At 47.0% G+C, this 16,785-nt stretch overlaps 2 pseudogenes; both read left to right on the top strand.

The window, feature by feature from the left end:
* Positions 1 to 593: 593 nt before the first annotated feature.
* LOC149874627 (U2 spliceosomal RNA) lies at positions 594 to 772 on the top strand (annotated as a pseudogene).
* An 80-nt stretch (positions 773 to 852) lies between these two features.
* On the top strand, positions 853 to 1,025 carry LOC149874626 (U2 spliceosomal RNA; annotated as a pseudogene).
* Positions 1,026 to 16,785: the final 15,760 nt, after the last annotated feature.

The following is a 16,785-nucleotide window of genomic DNA, read 5'->3' as shown; positions in this document are numbered from 1 at the left end:
TACCAATGTTTATATCACTGATGAAAATGTTAAATAGCATGGGCCCTAGAACAGAGTCTTGAGAGACCCCACTGATCACAGCACTATGCATGATATTAGATCAAAGCCAAAGGCTTGTAACTTACCCTGTAGTTTATTGGGCTGGGCCCCAGCAGAGTCAAATGCATTTCAAGCCATGGTGACTCTACAGCTCAATATGTATGTGTACTCCAGATACCTCCAACCCCAAAGGATCCATGTGCTAATTAGACCCCATTCATGACTGGAACTGGGTGTTCTTGTCAAGAATCCTGGAATGCTCCAAAAATGTATATGCAGATAAGGTGCAGGGCAACCTAGTCTAGCTCCACGTCACGGAAAGCAGGGCCAACTAATCATATGTGATAGGCTGAGAGATGGGGCAACAGAGGGATTCTGGATGAACTGTTTAGGGTCTCATTTGGTGGTAGTTGCCAGATACTTAAGGCTGGTGAACAAAAAGGAATCATTGGAAATGGGAAACAAAGGCACAGCTCCAGAAGATAAAGTTGAAATGTATTGGCTCACCATGACTTGATAGAGTCAGCACGGAGGGGGACCACATGCAGTGAACACTACCCTATATAGTATTCAGATGCATTGTACTAATCTATTCTTGTGGTAGATATGTTCTCTATAGGAGGTCTATATTGAGCAGATTCTTTTTGGTATTGGGTGGTGGAACCGGAGCGTGCTCCATCCACTCCATGCATTGACCTGGTATTGCAGTGCTTCTAGGACCGGAGCAAAAAAACAGAAAAAAAAAAAAAAAGATTTTCCTCAGTACGTTCCTAGGGATACCTGAAGTCTGCGCATACTTACCTGGCAGGGGAGACACCATGATCAATCAGGTGGTTTTCCCAGGGTAATTGTCTCTGATATGTCCTCCATAGGAGGTCTATATTGAGCAGATTCTTTTTGGTATTGGGTGGTGGAACCGGAGCGTGCTCCATCCACTCCATGCATTGACCTGGTATTACAGTGCTTCCAGGACCGGTGCAAAAAAACAGGAAAAAAAAAAAAAAAAAAAAAGATTTTCCTCAGTAAGTTTGGCTCTATGGGTCATATGTTTTATAGTCATACTCAGTGTTGGCTGTACTTAATTAGCTTCATAGCTGGTTTCTATTATTGAGAATATGTTGCTTTTGGCAGCAGTTTAATAGTACTGTATTTAGCAAAGTTGCCTTGTATACAATAAGATTACAGTCTTTTTTCCCCCATGCTATTTGCAGGGGGGACCTCATCTTGCATGTGAGTAAATACAATATATAACCTCAAATATTGTTAAGATGGAACAGTATTTGAAATACTAGAAGATATATTAAACCAGGACTGCTATTATTGTTGTCGTCAATGGAGCTTTCCTTTTGTACAACTGTGGGAATAATGCAGAAATCCATCAGAACACAAATGTTATGATAAAGCAAAGTAAAATTTTGATATTACCTGCCATTTGAGAAGTTTGTAGACTTTTTTTTTTTAAAAATGCCTTCCCAGAAGCAGCAGCACATTACTTTACCCCAGCTCTGCAGTGCCTCTAAAGATTGGATGCTTCAGTAGGGCTTTTTGGCACTTTTAGCTACAGCTGATTCAATCAGCTATTAGATAAAAGCATCAAAATAGCTCCACTAAAGCACAAGATCTTTACAAAGGTTAGGAGAGCAAAGTTGAAGTAACATGCTGCCTCTTCTAGGCATGTATAGAGTCAGTGCAGGAATGAGCCCAGTCAAATAAAGCACTTGGGGGAAGAGGGGAGTTATGTCCACAAGCACCATTGCTGTCAAAGAATACAGTCTTTTAAAATGTAAAAACACCATGGACGACTAGGATTTCAACTGTGAATACCTATGACACATTTTGTATTGTAAGGTTTTGCTGTTGCTGGGGGGAAAGATTCCAATTAATATTGGGAAGTTGTATTTGTCATTGCAAAAATTGTCAGGAAACTTTTTTGTAGTCATTCCTTACTTTTCCACAGTATTTTTGACCCATGCACCATTGGCTGTTAGCCATTTATAAATACATGACATTGAGCATTTTTCAAGGATCATTAGTCTTTGTTGCAAAGTAATTAATGTCAAAGAGACAACATATGATAATTATTGTTATTAGAAATGCAAAAATAAAAGCAGCAGCAGCTAAAGTAAATCAGTTCCAGAGAGGTTCACAGGATTAAACAGTAACCTTTAACTGCTTGTACAAGAACATGTGAAGGTTTCTTTCCCTAGAGAACGAACAGAAAAATGAATGATAATGTGGACTTCTACAAGGGGAACTCCAACACAGGCTAGAAACCAAGTTTGTGAGATAAACAGTAACAAAATAGCAGCTGCTTTGACTACAAAGAAAGATGTAAAAATCCAAAAGAAAATAGATTTCTCCCAACACTCTAGCTTCCAGGTATGGGAACTACCAGTATTAAAATTGTATTTTGAGTGGACTAGATTCTTTGCTCTGTGCTCTGCCTTCTTTTGCTAAACCAGGGTGAAAGGACCAGATTGAAGACCCCCAGCAAAATATTCCCTGGAAGACTTCCCAGTTGATATTGGATCACAACTGGTTCCCACATTGTCCCTGTTGTTCCTTGCATAGGGTATTCTATAAAGGTTTAAAAGACCAATCCACTACAGCAGTGTTGTTTTACTGATTGCTTATTGTCTTTTTCAGTCCCAATCAACAAAGTATATGTTCTCAAATCTTAATCCATGGCAGGTTGTAGTGCATTTTAATAAAGCCAGCTAGGAACATAACTTCATACAATCCTTTTTATAGCCAACTTGCTCACAGCAGGTAGTCTTTTAAAAAAAAAAAAAAAAAAAAAAAAAGCTCATTTGCATGTGCTTATCTTAGAAGGTATCCAAAAATATATAGATCACAATGCCAAACATACAGAAAAATGTTTTCTATTTTTGAAAGAGGCAACAGAAGCACTAAGTTGGTACAATCTATATGATTCACTATAGGGGCAAAAAAATGACCCCTAACTAGTAGAGCTGTGCAAAAGTGCTGTTTCATTTCCATTTCAGATTTGGTCATTTCAGATGGACAGTGATTCGTTTGGGTGCTTCAGATCACTGTTCCATTTCGATTCAGCCGAATCTATTTCGGAGTTTCAATGCTGTTTTGGAGATTCGGATCTTCAGGGGAGAAGCAGGCATAGCTACATGGCTGAAGGTTCTTCCGTGGCTCTTCCAGCTGTGCCTGCCTCTTCCCAGGTTGGGGGAGCCACAGGAGAAGCCACCATTGCTGCCCTGATAAACCCCATCCTCCACCCAGCCCAGCCTCCTGTCATTTAAAAAAAAGTCCCGCACTCACCAGTTGTAGCAGTGGCAATCAGGGCCTCTCAGGGCTCATAGCAGATCCCCCCATGCAGTGCAGGGCAGTGAGGGGCATCAGGGATTACCCCCCTCATGACATCCACACAGCAGCTGCTCCATGGCACAGGTGCAGCATGGTTCAATAGGGCACTGCACACTGTCTGGGACCTGGGGCCACTGGGGATGAGTGGTGCCAGATTCCAGCTGAAAAGCAGAGCCACCCCAGATCCCAGACAATGCACAGTGCCCTGCTGAGCCACGATGCAACACCTGTTTTTTGCTAAGTTTGTTTTTAATAATACAGCATGGGGCTGCATCTGTAAAACTGAATTAGTTTAGTTACTTTCAATATACAAATTACAAGAAGCACCGTTATCTCTTATCTTCTCCCTCCAATTTTAATCATCTAAGAACATGAACTAAGAAGATTGAGTCACCTTGCAGAAAAGGCATTAAATAACAAAACAAAACAAAAAAATGAATTGAACAGAACTGGAGTTCATTGAGGTGCCTTTGAATTTAATTCTCAAGTTAAAAAAGTCATTTCTGTTTAGTTGGAGGAATTATGAAATAGTGTTCTATATTCATGATCATGAACATTCTAACCCCTTCCCCTACACACAATTCAATTCTTAACAAAAATTCAATAAGTTCCAAATGTTTAGTCTTTTACTGGTTTATAAATGTTCTAACAGCACAAAGAACATTTTAAAAATGCCAGTGCTGTACTAGCTTAAATACGTCATGCCAGGTTCAGATAAAATCATGTTTTTTGTTGATCCGGTTAGTTCCGAGACCCAGGAAAAATGATCCATATTAGGTTTAGCACCTAAGATCCCAACATGGTCAATGGGAAGACAATGGGGAGAACTGTATGTACTCCCACTAAAAAGAGAGATGGGAATCTTGCCTTTGATGCCTACTCCCAGAACCATTTATGTATTTTGTATTACATAGCCATTGGTTTAAAAACAGAAATAAGCCTGGCAGAGGCAATCCAAGTCTCCTTCCCTTCTGAACAGAGTTCTCTAACCACTAGACTACAGAAGCAGGCTCCCCCTTGGCTGCATTCTTACTGGGCAGGCTCCCCCTTGGCTGCCTAGTGACCCAGCCCTAATAAAAATCTGTGGAGGGTGCTCCCACCCTCTTTATTCTAGCACCTGGTGATTAAGGTACATTCATGTAGGATATACAGGTTAGAGTCCCTTGAAGGAGACCTCCAACAACCCAGGCCTCTCAATTCCTGTCCAAGTGCTGCAAGCATATTGTGCAAAAGGTGAGCAGAACCATCACCACTAGCATTTCTGAGTGAAAGTGGCTTGGGTTCTTTACATGGTCCTGTGCCTGTAAAGGTTAATCTTGTGCTGAAAACCTATCCAGAGTTTACATACCTCCCAACTCCAATCTGGATCACAATAGAGCTTAGATGAGAGCTAGCCTTCTAGCTCCTCAGTCTGGATTCCGTTTGAACATCTACACAGGCCTCAAATTGTTATGGAAAGTTCCATAGTTGCTAAAGTTAGAGGTGCCTAATGAATTTAGCCACATAAGAAGTTTTGTGGCCACTTGGAAAGGGGTACTTTTTATAAGTAAAGAGTTAACTTAAATTCACCCATTTAGGATTAATCCACTGAATTTAACTACAACACTTGGTATCAGGTCACTGTAGCCTTGCTTACAGATGGGCTAGACTATTTAATTTGCTGTTGAACTAAAAGGAGGAAATAATTTCCAGAGATTACAATCATCCACAAATTAATTTCCCCCCCAGTAAATGCCCTCCTGTCAACTCCCAGATGTACAAATAAATGAACTGTCATCTCACAGCTCAACTGAACAGCTCTAGTTGTTTAATATGGAAACAAGCAATATTCTAAACTAACACAGAAAAATGTAATGCTAACAAGTTGAACTGCACTTGGGAAGGAAATAGAAGTCAATTTACTTTATGAAACAAAGCTGAAATAACCTAGGGCATTTACACACATGCAGGGAGGCTGCTCCAATGTGCTTTAAACCTATTGCTTCAGCAGCCTCAAGGGTCACGTTCAGCTTCTCCTTGCTGAAAAATGGCAGTGGGGCACTTTGAACTAAGGCTCGTCAAACAAGCTTTAGTTCAAATTGCCTTTTTGCTATTTTGTCAGTGCAGGGATGCTAATACATGTGATGTTTGGGTGCTTTTAATTAACAGTTTACTAATTAGACCATCCCCCCGCCCCTCCCCCCGGAGCATGTCTATAAATGCCCCCAATGTCCTCCTAAGATTGTTTATTCCCCCATACACTAAAAATCTGTTTGATTTCTTTTGTTTTACCCTCTGGACAGTCACAATCAATCCCCTTCTGAAATCATTTAACACCTCCTATCTCAGGTACAAAAACTGTTATCATCTTCCAATCATGCATCTCCTGGCTGAGTCATTTTTTATTCTGTCAAGTTAGGAAATGGAAGCCTCATTTCTCATCAACACACTAGACCCTCCCAAACTTCTAACCTATATTTGTCTCAGTCAGCTAAAATGAGAAGAAAGAATCACTTTTTTACCCATCACTTGCCTTTGGCTGCTAGGAAAGGAATGGGGTCTATCCCTTTTACCTGTTCCCTGTTAACATGAATATTACACATTTTCCCAACTGCCTATAAACACTGAAAATATAGCTTAGAGTGAAGAATACATACAGCTTACTCTCAGAGCTTCTACTTTAGAATTATATATATGAAATAAAGTCATCTTCATATCTAGTACAGGCTACATCTAGCCAATTTTTGTAATGGGAGAAGAACAATCATTATGACTATATCTATATACCACATTGTATATTCCTAATGGTTGTTCATCTCCCATTCTAAAATTTCATAGACGTTAGGGCTGGAAGGGACCAAACAGAGATCATTGGGTCCAGCCCCCTGCCCACGGGGGCAGGAAGTCTGCGTGGGCCAAATGATCCCAGCAAGATAGGCACCACTTCTGGGGGGAGTCTATTTCAGACTGTGGAAACTCCAACAGTGAAGAAGTTTTTTCTTATGTCCAGCCTAAAGCACTCTTCCTGGAGTTTGTGACAATTAGACCTTGTTTTCACTAGGGGTGCCCTGGTGAACAGATGTTCTCCCACTTCCTGGTACACACCCTTATATACTAATAGGCTGCCACCAAGTCGTCCCTGAGCCCTTGCTATTCCAGGCTGAAGAGTCCCATGCCACTCAGCCTTTCCTCATAAGACTTGGTCTCTGATTATGCATGTGACTCTTCTCTGGACTCTCTCAAGCTTCTCCACATCCTTCCTAAAGTTTGGAGCCCAGAACTGAATGCAGTACTCCAGCTGCGGTCTCATCAGGGAAGAGCACAGTGAGAGGATGACATCTTGGGTCTTGCTTTAGATGCATCGATAGATGCAGGCCAAGGTTTTGTTTGCTTTGCCAGCTGTGGAATCATATTGGTGGCTCATGTTCATCTTTTGGTCAGTCATGACCCCCAAGTTTATTTTGGTCATGGTGCTAGTGAGGTAGCATTGCTGAGTTTATAAGTATGATGTAGATATTCTCCCCATCCCCCTCCTCCCCCCTGCCCTGGGATGGAGTGCCTTCCATTTCTCAGTGTTGAATGTCATCAAGTTTTGATCTTCCCACATTGCAAGTCTGTCCAGGTTGGCCTGTATTACCAACCTATCCTCTAGTGTGACCAGACTTCCCCATAGTTTGGTGTCATCCGCGAATTTAGCAAGTCCGCTTCCGATACCTGAATCCAGATAGTTTATAAACTATGTTAAAGAGTACTAGTCCAGGTATGGAGCCCTGGGGGATGTCACTGGTCACCATGTTGACATGGTTCCATTGACCATCACTCTCTGGGTCTGACAGTCAGTTCCTGAGCAATCGGAACATAAGGTTGTAGAGGCTGCAGTTTCCCAGTTTAAGCATGAGGACTTCATGGGAGACCAAGTCAAAGTCTTTTTTCAAGTCCAAATAGATTATAAGCAACCTCTTCTCCTTTGTCCAGTTCTTGTGTCACCTGGTCATAGAGGAAAGTGAGGTTGGTCAGGCATGACCTACCCACAATGAAGCCATGTTGGCCATCTTTCAGAACGTTGCATTCTGTTAGTTTCTTTGATTTTTTTTCCAATATATCTTTCTAGGGATTGAGGTTAAACTGCTGGGCTTGTAGTTCCCTGGATCTTCCTTCCTATCTTCAAGAAAACAGAGGCAACACACATTGGCCCTCTTCCAATCCTCAGGAAACTCACCTGAGCACCAGAAATTCTCAAATATCCTCACCATTGGCTAAGCTATGATGTCAGCCAGTTCTTTTAGCACTCCTGGGTGCATTCCATCTAGGCCAACTGATTTCTGAATGTCTCAAGGTATCCCCTCATGAGATCTTCACCAATGATGGGCATGTGTTCTCCCATACCCTGGCAATCCTACTTTTTGTTTGGCAGGGTCATCCCCTTGGGCTGGTGGAAGACCCAAGCAAAGTAATTAATTAAGGAGATTGGCTTTTTCCTGGGTGTCCAGTTTCAGCTGTGCTATTTAGTTTAACATGACTTCCATGTTGCCCTTGTTTTTCTTCTGATTTCCCATGCATCTGAAGGACTTTTTGCTGTCCTTGATTCCTGTAACCAATTTGAGTTCAGTTTTGGCCTTGGCTTTCCTAGTTTGTTCCCTACAGGTGCAGGCCAGTGCTGAATAATCCTCCGTAGTGATGTTACCCGACTTCCAACCCTTGTAGGCTTCTCTTTTCAGATATAGGAGGTCCAATTTGACTAGCTGTAGCCTGTATTAAATAACTGTAGAGAGAACTAAGAAGAAAAAAAATGTCATCTTAAATAGGGTTGCGGAAAAACCATTTTCTTTTTTTCCAGTTTGGCTAAGGAAGCAATTTTTTGTTGTTGTTTAAACTTAAAAAAATTAACGTTATTTGGTCTTTGATTATCCCCTGTTTATCCAAGAGCTATATGGGTGGAGCATTCACACAGGATGTTGAGGACATACTATATATACACATCTTTTTCTCTGATTAAGACATTCCCAGGATAGTGTCCTAACCACCAAGCTATGGGATCATAGGAAAGTAAGGGTGGAAGGGACCCCACAAGGTCATCCAGTCCAGATCCTGGACCAAGGCAGGATTGTCCCCAACTAAACCATGCCAGCCAAGTCTGTCCAACTTGATCTTGGAAGTCTTCAAAGATGGAGATGCTACAACTTTGCTACGTGGCCTATTCTAATGCATGCCTCCCTCATAGTCAGCAAGTTCATCCTAATCTTCAACTTTCATTTCCTCTGCTGCAGTTTGAGGTAATTGTTCCTAGTCCTGTCCTCTGGGGCTATAGAGAACAGCCTATTTCCAATCTCTCTGTAAATCACTGTTTAGATATGTGAAGATTCTTATCAAATACCCCCTCAGTTTTCTTTTCTACAGCCTAAATAATCCTAGCCATCAACCTTCCCTTGCTTCCCAGGCCTCTAATAATTCGTTGTCACTCTCTGCTGGACTCTCTCTAATCTGTTCCCATCCTCACAGGCAACATGTACCTCCCGAGGTGGGGGGGGAGAGGGGGGTACAGCAACTGCCCACAGGTGGCGATGTTGCTGTCAGCTATGAGGGTGGACTGAGTGGGGACCATCCACAGGCGGCTGCAGTGATGTCAGCAGCAGTGTGGGGGGTCCCTCCATGGCCAGATGGCAAGCTCAGAAGAGACAGTGGCATGCCCAGAAGAGCCAGTGGTGCTTCTGGGGGCATGGGCTGGAGGACACCAGCACTCCGCCTGCCCCCCTGCCCATCACCTAAGCAGAGAGCGCTTGCTCTCAAGGGGAGCACCAGCACTCAGGGGGTACGTGTGCACCCCCTACACATTGCCTATGCCCATCATTCTTGACATATGAAACCAAAACTTGACAAAAAAATGCCCAAAACTCCAAGTGAGGCTTCACCAATAGTGAAGAGCAGAAGAATCACTTCCCTTCATTTGCAACCCAGCATACTGTTGGCTTTTTCAGCAACAAGCAAATGCTACTGACTCATTCAGTTTATGGTCCATGGTATCTCCAGGTCCTTCTCTGCAGTACTACAGCCTGGCCAGTCATTCCCTCAATCAGTATGTGTAATATGAGGCATTTTAGAGGTGGTGGCTAAATTCCTCCTGCTGTTTGACTGTGTTTAATTAAACATTCTCATTATTTTATATAAACTAAGTATTCACAGGTTCCCACCTCCCAGACAAGCATAAAAAAGCTAGAGGATTATACTCATTATCTGTTGCAATGAAATATTTCATACACAGTAGAACTCTTCCAAAACCCCTGGAGGAACTTTAAGGTCTTTGAAAGCCACTTGTCTCAGCAAAATGATTCCTCCAACAGAGTTTAGGAGAAAAGCAAAACTTTATTCACATTTTGAGAATCTTAATATTGCTAGCAAATAACAAACAACATGGTATATCTAGACATACATATAATATTTCCACGACCGAAATGAATCCACTTCCAACAACAACTCTTCCTCTGACAAGATTGAGGGAAAGGTCAACCCCATCATCAGATTGGACACCTCACAGTGGACAAAACCCTAACTTTGACTGCTACATTGACCACTTCATGGAACAAATAAACAATAAAATAATCAACAACAACCTCTCTCTAGAGAGAAAGACCATAGAATCTTGAAGATCTAACCACCAAATAGTAATAAAGTCAGCAGATAAGAGGAGGAGCCATAGTCATCCTAAACCATAAAGACTACATAAAAGAAAGCCAACAAACAACTCTATGACACCACCTGCTACAAAAAACTACAAGATCATCCTACTCCCCTTTTCACCATGAAACTCAACAATACCTTCAAATCATTTCCCTCAGGACTACAAGAAAAACTACAGACCTTGTCCCCCCACACTACCCAGCCCAGGGACTTTTTACATGCTCAATAAAATCCACAAACAAGGAAACCCTGGCAAACCTGTTGTGAGGGGATGGGGTGCGTCACCTACCGTGAGTCCCCCTATCCCCGGATGGCCCCTGGAGAGGAGGGGGTACGTGACGGACCGTCCCTGCTTCCGCTGATCTCACCTGCCATGACTTGATGGAATATGGGGGTTCACCCGTACGGGGAAGCTGGCGGTCCGGATGGGGTACCTCGTCTCCAAGGTCCAGGGGTCCTGAGGGCTCCTCCTCCCCTACACCCTCGCCCGGTCCTCCGGGGTTAGCCTCCGTCAGGGGCTCCCTTGTCTGTGTCCTAGTCCTGCAGTGGGGAGGCACCCTCGCACTGCCGGACCCTCACCAGGAGTCCTTACAGCACCTAGTCTACCCAGGTGCCACTCGCTCCTCTAGTTCTGGGGTGTCCTTACCCCTATGGATTGTCTCTCTAGACCCGGGGGGGGGGGTTACGAGGATTACCTCCCTGCCCGCAGGTCTTCTTCTGTGGCCAAACGGCCCGCAGCCGCCGGAGAAGAGTCCCTCCGTCCGAGCCTCCCTTCCCGGTTTCCTCCGGCGCAGCGGCCGCCGGCCCCCTTGTTACCTTTGGGTTGTCGAGGGTCGCTACTGCCTCGGGCCCCACAGCTCCCGGCCCCACTGGCTCCGGCGGGGCGGTCCTGGGCTCCGCAGCTCCCCGTGCCGCCGCCGCCGGCTCCTGCCGCATGGCTCCCGGCTTCGCGGCTCCCGGCTTCGCTGCCGCCGGCTCCTGCCGCGTGGCTCCCGGCTTCGCGGCTCCCGGCTTCGCTGCCGCCGGCTCCTGCCGCGTGGCTCCCGGCTTCGCGGCTCCCGGCTTCACTGCCGCCGGCTCCTGCCACGTGGCTCCCGGCTCCTCAGCTCCCAGCTTCGCGGCTCCCGGCTTCGCGGCCGCCGGCTCCTGCCGCGTGGCTCCCGGCTCTGCAGCTCCCGGGGCAGGCTCTGGCTGGAGCCTCCATCCTGCTCTGCTTGGGGTAGGTGGGCTCCTTTTATTCTCCCGGGCCGGTCCCGCTCCGGCTCGGTCCGAGTTCCGGGAAACGTTAAGCCCCCGGCCAAACTTCTGGGTCTGACCCCGGAAGTTGGGCGGAACTCCGGGGTTCCCCGCCCGACCCTGGCCCCTTAGGGTCCTGGCCCCCTCACATCTATCATATCCAACCATGGGACCCTAACTGTGGAAACATCAGGTTTTATTCAATCAATCCTAAAACCACTTGTCACCCAAAGAGCAAGCTTTGTCCAAGACACTACAGACTTTCTATGGAAACTTAAAAACATAGACCGCCTACCCAGCAACATCCTCCTAGCTACCATGGATGTTACCAGACTATATACACCAACATCCCACACCAGAATGGTGTGCCCACCTTACAATCTACAAGAGCAAGATTACAACTCATAGTACAGACCCAAAGATATTACTGATCTTATACACTTCATTCTCACACACAACGATTTCACTTTTAATAACCAACACTTCCTCCAGACCACGGGCACAGCTATGAGCACCAAAATGGCCCCACAGTATGACAACCTATTTATAAGCCACCTGGAAGAAGAATTCCTCAAGGACTGCACCATCGAACCCTTGCTATACTTAAGATATATCAATGACATCTTCATCATTTGGACTGAAAACCTGCAATCTCTGATTGTTGAGTTTCTGATGGAACTCATTCACCATCCCTCTTTCTGTCTCTCTTGCATACTCCAGCACCAACATCTCCTTTTTATAAATGATGATCAGCATCCATAATGACAAAATACAGAACTCGTTACACAAGAAACCCACAAACCAACATACATATCTGCACAGAACCATCAATCACCCTAAACACCAAAAAAAGCTGTGATATACAGCCACGCCCTCAGATACCACCAAATTTACACTGAGGAGAACACCTGGGATTGCCACCTCACCAATCTTAAAAACAGTTTTCACCCAAAAATGACACTCCTCCAGAGAGATAGATAACACATTTGAAAGAGCCACCTGGATACCACAGGAAGAATTGCTGCAGGACAGAAGACAAGCCCCCATTAATTGCACACTGCTGGTTATGACATATCACCCCTCCCTCAAATCCATATGGAAAATCCTCAGATAATTTCAACCCATACTAGAAACCATAGTTTCATAGTTGGTAGGGTCAGAAGGGACCTGTGCAGATCATCAAGTCTAACCCCCTGCCATGGCAGAAAAGAGCACTGGGGTCAAACAACCCCAGCAAGACATTCATCCAGCCTCCTTTTAAAGATCCCCAGGGTCAGCCAGCATCACTTCTCTTGGAAGTTGGTTCCAGATCCTAGCCTCCCTGACAGTGAAGTAGCGCCTCCTGATGTCTAGCTTGAATCTACCCTCTGCCAGCTTGTGACCGTTATTTCTTGTCACTCCTTGTAGTGCTCGGGGAAACAGGGACTCTCCCAATGCCTGCTGGTCCCCCCTGACTAGTCTGTAAACAGCCACTAGATCCCCCCTCAGCCTTCTCTTGTGGAGGCTGAACAGGTCCATGTCCCTTAGCCTCTCCTTGTAGGGCCTGCCCTGATCATGCGAGTGGCCCTCTGGACCCTCTCCATGTTGTCCACATCCCTCTTGAATTGCGGTGCCCAGAACCGGATGCAGTACTCCAACTGCGGCCTGACCACCATCACATAGAAGCCATCCTAGCCTTCAAACAAGCAGCAAACCTTGCTAGCCTCATGACCAGAAGCAAACTTCCTCAGGCCCAGAACACACCGAATGGAACCAGACCATGACATGACAAGAAATGCAAAGCTTGCCAACACATTTCCACCAACCCCACAAGTACTATACCCCACAACAGAGCCATCAGCATTCCCAGATCTTACAGGTGCACCTCCAGAAATGTAATACATCTCATCCAATGCACCAAATGCCCTAATTGAAAATATGTAGGAGAAACCAAACAACAACTGGGATCGAGTGGACAAAAGGGGCTGGGGTATAGCTCTCTCTGTCAAGGAAAGCTACACGTCCCTGCAAGCTAACATTGGCACCCATGGTGGACAATTTGAGACCCTCTGGGTAAAAATCCATGGGGAACACGGTGCAGGTGATACTATGGTGGGGGTCTACTACAGACCTGGTCGAGGTCTACCCAGTGTCAAGACCTTGACCAGGAGTTCACCGGGGAATTGGCTGAGGCTGCATAATCCTGGTGTATGGTTGTCATGGGAGACTAACTACCCAGACATCTTGTGGGAGGAGCGCTCGGCCAAATCTGAGCAGTCACAAAGCTCTCTCATGTGTGGATGACCTCTGATGCAGGAAGTCTATGGGCCAACAAGAGGTAAAGCACTGCTCAACCTCATACTGGCAACTGGGGATGACCTAATTGGCAACTTAACAATCAGAGGGAAGCTGGGTGACAGTGATCATGAACTGATCACCTTCACCACCTGCCGTAGAGCTGGCAAGTCAGTCAGTTGTACAGAAGCCCTCAACTTCAGGAAAGCTGACTTTGACAAGCTAAGGAGGCTTGTCAGAGAGGCCCTAAAAGGCCACAACCCAATGGAGAGAGGAGTTCAGGATGCGTGGTTGCTCCTCAAGGGAGCAATCCTGGATGCACAAGCAAAGTCCATCCCATCTCAGAGGAAAGGCAGCAAAAGGGCACAGCAGCCCCCTTGGCTCTCCAGGGAACTGGTGGAACTCCTGCATCTTAAAAAGGAAGACCCATAAAGGATGGACGACTGGAACTGCCACCAAGGAAGAATACTCTGCTTTAAGCTGGACTTGCAGAAAGAAAACCAGGAAAGCCAAGGCTGCGATGGAACTCCAGCTAGCCACAAATATCAAGGAAAATAAAAAAAAGTCCTCTTTTAGATATGTGGGGAGCCAGAGGAAAAACAAGGGCAACATTGGACCCCTGCTAAACCATATGGGGCTACTGACAACTGACGCCCAGGATAAAGCAAAGTTGCTAAATGGGTACTTTGCATCAGTTTGCCATCAGCCCCATGGGATGACCCTGCCCACTATGGGTCAGGGAGGCCCTCCATCAAAACTGACCCCGTGAAGGAACACCTCGACGGCTGGCTGACTTGAAGGTATCCAGCCTCTGATGGGCTACACTCAAGGGTACTCAGGGAGCTGGCGAGCATCATAGCTCAGCCCCTAGCACAGATCTTTCAGAGTTCTTGGCACTCTGGTGAAGTGCCTGATGATTGGAAGAGAGCCAATGTCATGCCTATCTTCAAGAAAGGGAGGAAAGTAGATCCAGCAAATTACAGGCCCATCAGCCTGACCTCTATCCTGGGGAAAGTCTTGGAAAAGATTATCTAGAAGGCCATCCTTAACAGACTAGCTGAAGGCAATATCCTGAGGGATGCCCAGCATGAGTTTGTTGCGGGTAGGTCTTGCTTGACCAATCTCATTTCCTTTTATGTCCAGGTGACTTATCACCTGGACAAAAGTGAAGAGATCAATGTCATATACCTTGATTTTTAAAAAAAGCCTTTGATCTGGTATCCCAAGATCACCTCTTGGTTAAACTGGCTAACTGCGGCCTTGACATCACCACGATCTGCTGGCTGGGGAACTGGCTCCGCGGTAGGACCCAGAGGGTGGTGGTCAATGGGAGCTAATCATCTTCATGTGCTGTGACCAGTGGGGTCCCACAAGGCTCTGTCCTAGGGCCTATACTGTTTAACATCTGCATCAATGATGTGGACATTGGTGTCAGAAGCAGACTGGTCAAGTTCGCCGACGGCACCAAATTCTGAGGTAAAGCATCAATGTCCAAGGACAGGAGGGTGATCCAGGCAGATCTGGACAGACTCATGAAATGGGCGGATGAGAACCTGATCGTGTTCAACACTGAAAAATGCAAGGTTCTCCACCTTGGGAGGAAAAGCCTGCACCATGCTTATAGGCTCGGCAGTGCTACACTGGTTAGCACTACAGATGAAAGGGGCTTGGGGGTCATGTTGACCACAAGATGAACATGAGTCTTCAGTGTGATGCTGTGACTAGAAAAGCAACCAAAACACTGGCTTGTATCCATAGATGCTTCTCAAGCAGATCCCAGGATGTCATTCTCCTGCTGTACTCTGACTTGGTGAGGCCGCAGCTGGAGTACTGCATCCAGGTTTGGGCTTCAGAATTCAAAAAGGATGCGGAGAAGCTTGGGAGGGTGTAGAGGAATGCCACGTGCATGATCAGAGGTCAGGAAAACAGACCTTATGATGAGAGGCTGAGAGCAATGAGGCTATTCAGCCTGGAAAAGCGCAGGCTAAGGGGTGATCTGGTGGCCACCTATAAGCTTATCGGAGATGCTCATCAGGATCTGGGGGAACAACTGTTCACCAGAGCCCCCCAAGTGTTGACAAGATCGACCAGTCACAAACTCCACTGTGACCGGTTTAGGCTGGTGTCACGGAGTCACGGAAAGGCCCCATGACTGTGAGGGTGATTGGCAGAGCTGCCAATCACCCAGGCAGCTCAGGTGCCGGTTACCAGGGTGACCAGGCAGGTCACGTGGCCAGAAGGGGGCAGGGCCAGGCCTTTATAAACAGCATAGGCTGGAGCCTGCCTCACAGTTCCCTTCTGGCTGCCACAGGAGCAGGAGTAGGAGCTCTGCGGCTGAGCTGAGCGGCCCGAGGCAAGTGTGGCAGCCTTACCATACTAATCGGCTGCGATGATGCAGGGAACAAGATCGCTTTCAAGGGTATGTAGATTCGGAGGACCGGGTGAGGCTGTAGGGGAGCGAGGAGGCCTCAGCGGGGCTCCCCAACAGCTTGGGGATTCCGGATGCCCAATAGGGGCAGAGTACCAACGGAGCACTATTGTTTGTGCCGGGGAGGCACCGGCGCCAGGGGGGCGCAGTGTGGAGGGGGGTTGCAGACCCCAGCCCATCAGGGCGGTGTTGGGCCCCAGAGGGGGCGAAGCACAGAGGGCGCAGTGCGGGCCCCAGAGGGGGCGAGGCCCCAGAGGGGCGAAGCGCAGAGGGCACAGTGCAGGCCCCAGAGGGGGCGAGGCCCCAGAGGGGCGAAGCGCAGAGGGCACAGTGCAGGCCCCAGAGGGGGCGAGGCCCCAGTGTGGGCGAAGCGCAGAGGGCGCGGTGCAGGCCCCAGAGGGGGCGAGGCCCCAGAGCGGGGCAGAATAAGCAGGGATAGCGAGCCACCCAATGGCGCCGAGACTAGGGCGGCAATAGCGCCGGCCCAATGGCACCGAGACTAGGGCGGCGATGGCGCTATAGGCCCTAAGGGGCGCCAGGTGGCCGAGGGGCACCCGAGGGGTGAGGGACAATACAAACGTCCCCCGGAATAGCTGCGAGGCTTGGGGCGTGCTGAAGGGGAGGTTTGGAGGCACGCATAGCCCTTAAGGTGGGACGCATATAGATACCCCATTCTGGAGTAGGGACAGGAACACCAGTACCGTCCACTAGGGAAACAGGCAGCCTCCATACTATATATATTAGTCATCAAAGTCGTGGCGGGCGAGATTCTGAGGGTGCTACGTTCACCCTAACGTGACGGTAGGGGGCGCTAG

Source organism: Crocodylus siamensis, chromosome 1, assembly GCF_052110815.1.
Source record: "Crocodylus siamensis isolate JL-2025a chromosome 1, ASM5211081v1, whole genome shotgun sequence".
Classification (NCBI taxonomy): domain Eukaryota; kingdom Metazoa; phylum Chordata; order Crocodylia; family Crocodylidae; genus Crocodylus; species Crocodylus siamensis.
This window is presented reverse-complemented; position numbering and strand designations above follow the sequence as displayed.